We start from the raw sequence: 6,749 nt of genomic DNA, 5'->3' as shown, positions 1-6,749 counted from the left end.
TATACAACCCAGTTAGACGACATCAGCTTGCAACCCGGTCCCAAACACATTGAGGCGAAGTGGCAAGACACGAAGAGATGGTCAACCGGCTCCTCCTACGACCCGCATATTAAACATCAAATTAAGTAGTTCAGCATGTAGTATTGTCATAAATACATCAAATTCATATGCATCAGTAACTTTTTAACCTTAAAATAATATATATTAACAACTTAACAGAGAAATAAACTATTTGGAGGAAGATTTTGCTTATTGTATCATGGTAAAGAAAGGTGCATACAACCTTAATCCAGTGGCAAATGACTATAGCCAGTTTCCTTCTTTTTTTGTCAGACCCAACCAACCTTATTCAGATTCCAAAAAACTAAACCATAGAAAAGTTAAATAAAAAATATTAAAAAAATTACATTAAAAAGTAACTTACTTTGCCAAATGAAGGAACCATATAAGATAAAATTTTGATAGGTACAGCTGCAATTCATTCGCAGGTTACGCCATATGAGATGGCGATGTTGGCCTCATTTGGTGCACGCCCATGAATGGCTCGTCCTCGTGGGGCCAATTAGGCCGCTCTGCCCCCACATTTCTCAGTATCTAACCACAACAAAAGGTTGAACATCATACATTAAAATTGTGACATCTCATTTAAGCATTTCAACAAATAGTATCTATGCATGGTATAATACAACATGAATACCTTCATCAAATGTGAGGTTTCGGGTAAATCCGGTCGAGATTGGGGGATACCTTCTAATCTTGAAGGCGCATGAAACCCAAAAGTCGGTTTTGTGACTGCATTTAATGGTATTCATTCATCATAAACAGATAGATAAAAACATATTATCATCAAAACATTAGTTTTTATAATAATATTAATAATAATAAAAATAATAATAATAATAATAATAATAATAATAATAATAATAATAATAATAATCATAAACACAATATTATAAAACCCAGTCGTTTCCAACCCATTCACAATATTAAAAGGTGTTTGACTTAGTTAAAGTTGGTCTTTATTACAATATAACTAAAACAATGACATTAAACATAGAGTTCCAATAAATACACTATACTAAGAGAAAGACTAAAACTACCGAATATACCAAACATATTACATTAATTTAATAAAACCTAAGAGCATTTGGTGGGTACATTTGATATTACACAAGGTTTTGAGTGGAAGGTTTTGAGTGGAAAATATGAAATCGCCGAAAAAGAAAGTTGTTAAACATAACCCTTGATTAGCAGTAGCATTATGGTTATTTTTTTACTTGCCAAAACTTTAACTTATATAAAACTATATGAGAAAAAAGAGTGATAATTCAGGGAGATTAGTTCAAAACCACATAGGACCATATAGGTAGTTGACCCGACATACCTTTATCAATCTGTGGAGCTCGAACACTTGAATAGCAAACACTCTTTCTTGACTATTAACAAACCGAAAGTTCTGGTCCAATTTGAAGAACTTATATGTAAGGTAACCAACAGTGAAATATTTCAATTTAAGTTCAAATGACCCGTTAACCAGTCAAAAATATTGTGGGGACAGTTGACTTGTCCGTAACTTTTGGCCATGTGAACTTTCTTGCGCAAGGATGGCACCTGAAAAACCGATAATTTTAGGTAAATTACCTTAGATCAAAATTTGATGGTTTTTTAAGGTTTATATCAATTAAGTTAGTTATCCAGATTGAAATCAAAATGCAGAGCCTTAAACCAAAGAAGAGATAATACAAATCAAAGTCTAATGCAAGGTAACACAAAATAAGAAGCAAGACTCAAATACACTTACCTGGGAGCTAAATTAAAACATGAAAATGAAGTCGATACTGGTGATTCAGGATCACTGATGGCAACGGTGCCATTAAAATACTGAAGCATCATAGTCTTTGTCCGCCACTACTACCCTCTTCTCGCAATTGCGCCTTCAATTTTTCTCACTATAGTAATTTACGGCTGGTCCCCGATTTTTAACTCATCTTTTTTCTTTCTATAGTAATTTCCTAAAGGTTTGCTTCCACGGTTTGACTTTACTGAGTCCTCATATACAATATAGAAAATTGAAATTGAAGAAAGCATGTTAAACAATCTTTTTGACATCTCATATAAAATGATAAATTAAAATGAGCTTCATGCTGAACTATTGCAGCAGATGACCAAGGAATTAACAATTGCAGCAGAGCCCTGCAACTCAGCAGAGCCTGCAACTGATGCACCAAAATTAAACCTCGTTAAAAATATGTAACCTTGAATTAAAGAACACTGAATCACCAAAATCAAACTTTCGTTTTAACATATCAAACACTAAACTTAATAACACTGAATCACTGAGTGAAACTTCATTTAAAATATTATACCCTAAATTAAAGAACTCAAAATCAAAAGAAGTTAGCATTGATCAATTAAAAAAAAACTAATTAAATTACCTCTTAAACCTTCACAAAGTCAATCGAATCGCCAAGAGATAAATGATTATGAACCGTTGGCTTGTTCAGACCTCCATTAGACATAATCAAGAATACTTACCTGGTTCCTTAATTGAAAGCACATAGTGAAAATGTAAGAAGACTAATCAGAATACAAATCATCAAAGAAACGAAAGTTAGACGTCATAGTAGAACCTCATGGTCACTGAAGCGTTGCGCTACAAACTTGTCAAATAGCTCTCCTCCAGCAATGTATTCCATAACTTTTTTGGAACAAAGTTGACATCAACAATTAGAAAGCAACTTATATGTATAACTATTATAATGTATAAACTATTATAGAAAAATTAAATTACATCTCAAATAAATTTGTAACAAATATAATGTATAGACTATTATAGAAAATTTAAATTACATCTCAAATAAATTTGTAATCAAAGAGCATGGAACACTAAGAACCCAATTAAAAATATGTGAAATAGAAGTCACTTTTGCTGAAACATTTCATCAAGCACTTGGTGTGCGTCTTAAAACTTTTCAATTATAAACAAAGTACTGGATATCAAACCAAATACTTGTATACATACAATAACCAATGCACAGATATAATTCATATCCAAAAGAATTTACAAACAACTGTACCGTTTATACTCAAATCAAACTGTAAAAGTAAACCAATTACGTCGTAGAAACGCATATTGAACCGAATTACCTGACCAAACAACCTCCAGTTGCATCCAAACATGGTAGACCGGCACCCAATCCTTCCAAAACCACCACCCAAGCTACTATCATCGTCAATCATCACTTGTCCAAATTAGAGCTTCATTCGAGCCATTGATGAACTTTTAAAGGCATTTGGATCTGACACCTTCATATAAACAAACTCTAGTTAAAAATACCTAATTTCTTTTATTAATTTGCTTCCCAAATAAAGAAAAAAACATGTATACTCTCTTCAGATTGAAGAACAAAAACGTTAAAATATCATATACATACCAGATCTACAAAAAATCAGAAACAAAAATGATATTTTTAGCTTACATACCTGTTAACACATTTAGATTTGAGTAGATAAACTATACTACAAAAAAAGACCAAATCAGGTTAGCGGTGGTGAAAAATTGAATCTAACATCCTTGTTATCGGACTGACTGGATCACAACAATCGGAGAACCAGGATACAACTGATTTAAGATGAGATATACAAAACAAAAGAAATTATTAGTTATAAAATCTAAAATATCAAGAACGATAGTTGATCCATTGACAAAATCTAACCTTTATCACGAAGATCAGAGTCGGATTCATAGAGGAATGAATGAGAGGCAGAAAGCGATTCATTGATAACGCAGAAACCCTAACAATTCCAAAGCGTGTGAGAGACGGAACATAATCAAGAGTTAGAGATGAAACTGAAATTAGGGTTTCTCAATGAAATTCATTTGAAAAAGGAAACGATTTTATAATTTTGGCAAGATTGAGGGCGGATTGTTTGAGAAGCTTTGTGAAGGTAGCGTCTTTTTATTTGCCGCTCAAAGAAAGAATTCGAGAAACAATTAGATGCCACGTGGCATCTGGTAGCCTAATTACATGCCAAGTGGCATAAGTTTGTTTTGTTTTAATATAGATAATAGATTAGAAATATTCCTTTTTTTATTGCAAATTAGAAATAAAAAATTATCATTTTTTTTACCACAAATGTAGTTTGATCTTTTAAGGTGGAGTTAACTCTATTTTTCCCTCTGTGGTTTGGTGGAAAATGATATTTTAGTAGAAAAAAAATTACGCTAGTTACGTCTTCAGTATTTTTGAAATGTGTCACTTCAGTCTAAAAAGATAATGCCTTGCGCCAGTTCCGCCCTCAACGTTTTTAACGGACGTTATCTTTTTGGATTGAAGTGGCACGTTTCAAAAATGTTGAGAACAGAACTGGCGCAAATTTTTTGGACTGGAGTGTCATTTTCCACCAAACCATAGGGACGAAAATGACAGTTAACTCTTTAAAGTGAAGTTTATGGATTTAAGTCTTGTTTGTAGTTTGATCTTTTAAAGTGAAGGTTATGTATTTAAGATTTTAAGTCTTGTTTGAAGCAAATTTGTTCTGGATTGAGCTAGAGGTTTTATCACAATGAACATTCAAGCAGTGGGTTTCTTTCGGAAGGGTGACGTGCCGACTCATTAGCTTCGTATTTCTTGTGTGGTATTTTGCCATTTGATTTATGAGGGTGATCGAGCTTTTGTTGATCGCTTAAATAAATGTAGTTGATAACATTTGGTAGTTAACTAATGCATTTTTGGATCAAAATTTTAAAAGTTTAAATCCAACAAATACAAAATGTGATGTAAATGTATTTAAAAAATTTAAGAATTGTTGTTCCAAATAAAAATCTATATCATGATACTAAAATCGTTAACTATATACACATTTTGATTACAATATTACAATTTGGTGATTATACTTTTCTATATCATAACTCATAAGGTCATTTTTCTTTCCTCTCATTTTATCTTTTTTATTTAATAATTCATTATTTGTAATAAAATTTCCTGAAATACTTTTACGTATAAAATCATCATTTAATCATCTTTGAATTTAGATATAAAAATTCATGATATATTGTCAATGATATGAACATATAACAAAAATAATAAATTATTCAAAAATGAGATAACATGATATACCAACACAAGTCTAACACTATGTTCCCGAGTCTCATTTAACAGGGGAAGGGGAATAAAAATTTTCTCTCCTAATCTCTCCAATTTGGGATGATGAATATATGGTCATATTTTCTTCCCTTTTCCCTCCCCTCCCCATGTTAAATGAAACTCGGGAACATGGTTTTTCATATTTTCATCTCTTTTCCCTCCACCCCCTGTTAAATGAGACTCGGGAACAGAGTAAGTGATCGTTCAATTCGTGTACGATCAACATGGACATAAAAAATGAAGGATTTCAGTTATATTGTGACTTGTTGTTGCACAAAGTTTTTGTTCATGAATTCATGTACGATCAACATGGACACACAAAAAAATGAAGGATTTTAGTTGTATTGTGACACATGATTGTTACACAGTTTTTATTCATGATTTGATCACATGAGGCCAATTGATCATAACTATGTCAATTTCTTTCTATAAAACCACATTAACCTTTTATTTTATACTTTCTTAAACATGATATTTCTCTCCTTAGCACATTAGTATATATAATAATGTTATTCAATTCAACTTAATAACATAAATACTATTCAACAATTTAAATCATATTTTCTCACCACTAACCTCACCGAACAAAACACATTGAGAATGCGATATATAATTTTTTTTTTACTTTTTTGTCTTTAAGTGTGATTTACAATTCCGGTCTCTCTCGTTTTGCATGCTTTATTTTTATACATGCAACCTTTTTGTTTTTTTTCTTTTGGCTTTTTAAGTTAAGCTTTCTCTATATATTTGAGTTTGTATACACTTTATGCCAGCTCGTGGTATAAATTCACGCAGGGCCGGCTCTATAGGCTTGGCAACTTAGGCACGGGCCTAGGGCCACCAAAAAGTATGGGCCTCCAAGTTTTTAAAAAAAATTATATATACTATATGTATGTATTAGGCTCAAATAAATACGTTTATTTCAAAACTAAACTGATTTTTCATTAAAGGAGTCCAAAATAAATATTGTTTAGCAAACAAAGGTCTAGTTTCAAAACCCATTTCGCCTTGATTTCCAACTATTACAACACAACAACCATCGACCTAATCATCAATATTTAGCAGTCTAAAGCCCCTAAATACAGCCGCAATCATCGTTCCCACTTCCCATCGCAACTTGCTTTCAATTTCTAGGCTAGCGGCCATCACTAGACGAAAAAAGTAAGGGCAATCACCCATTGCGTCGGGATTGGAGGAGAGTTTATCGGCGAAATTAGGGCCCCTACTTTAGAGTTCGCTTAGGGTCTCCAAAAACGTAGGAACGGCCCTGAATTCACGTTTATTTTTACTTACGTTTTATGTCAATTTACGACATAAATTTGCGCTTTTATTTTGTGATTTTTCCCAATTTTGGTCATCGTTTGCTTACTACATAGCATGATTGTACGACTCCACCCTGCAACACGGAAGTTAAATACTAGTTAATTTTATCTTATGCAAGTTAAACATAAATTTCAAATTTAGTCAATTCTCACAATTAAATGTCTTAGTGTTAGTGATTGTTAGAACAAATTTTAAACATTTCTATTTATATTCTCACTGAGGTTGATTATTGAGTTCTCACAATTATAACCTAGTGACATTTTTGTACTTCATAATCTC

General features: G+C 32.2%; 2 long non-coding RNA genes across 2 annotated transcripts; both read right to left on the bottom strand.

Annotated features, from left to right (window-relative positions):
• Nucleotides 1-433: 433 nt before the first annotated feature.
• Nucleotides 434-1,496, bottom strand: LOC110920585. The gene is made up of 3 exons (XR_002581791.2): nt 1,385-1,496; nt 698-792; nt 434-594 (listed from the first exon to the last, which is right to left on the bottom strand). It is a non-coding gene; the product is annotated as an uncharacterized LOC110920585 (long non-coding RNA).
• A 498-nt stretch (nt 1,497-1,994) lies between these two features.
• Nucleotides 1,995-3,257, bottom strand: LOC110925653. Its single transcript, XR_002584641.2, has 3 exons — nt 3,148-3,257; nt 2,631-2,698; nt 1,995-2,535 (listed from the first exon to the last, which is right to left on the bottom strand). It is a non-coding gene; the product is annotated as an uncharacterized LOC110925653 (long non-coding RNA).
• Nucleotides 3,258-6,749: the final 3,492 nt, after the last annotated feature.

This window comes from Helianthus annuus, chromosome 17, assembly GCF_002127325.2.
Source record: "Helianthus annuus cultivar XRQ/B chromosome 17, HanXRQr2.0-SUNRISE, whole genome shotgun sequence".
Taxonomy (NCBI): Eukaryota; Viridiplantae; Streptophyta; class Magnoliopsida; order Asterales; family Asteraceae; genus Helianthus; species Helianthus annuus.
Note: the sequence above shows the minus strand (reverse complement) of the source record. Positions and strands in the feature narration are given on the sequence as shown.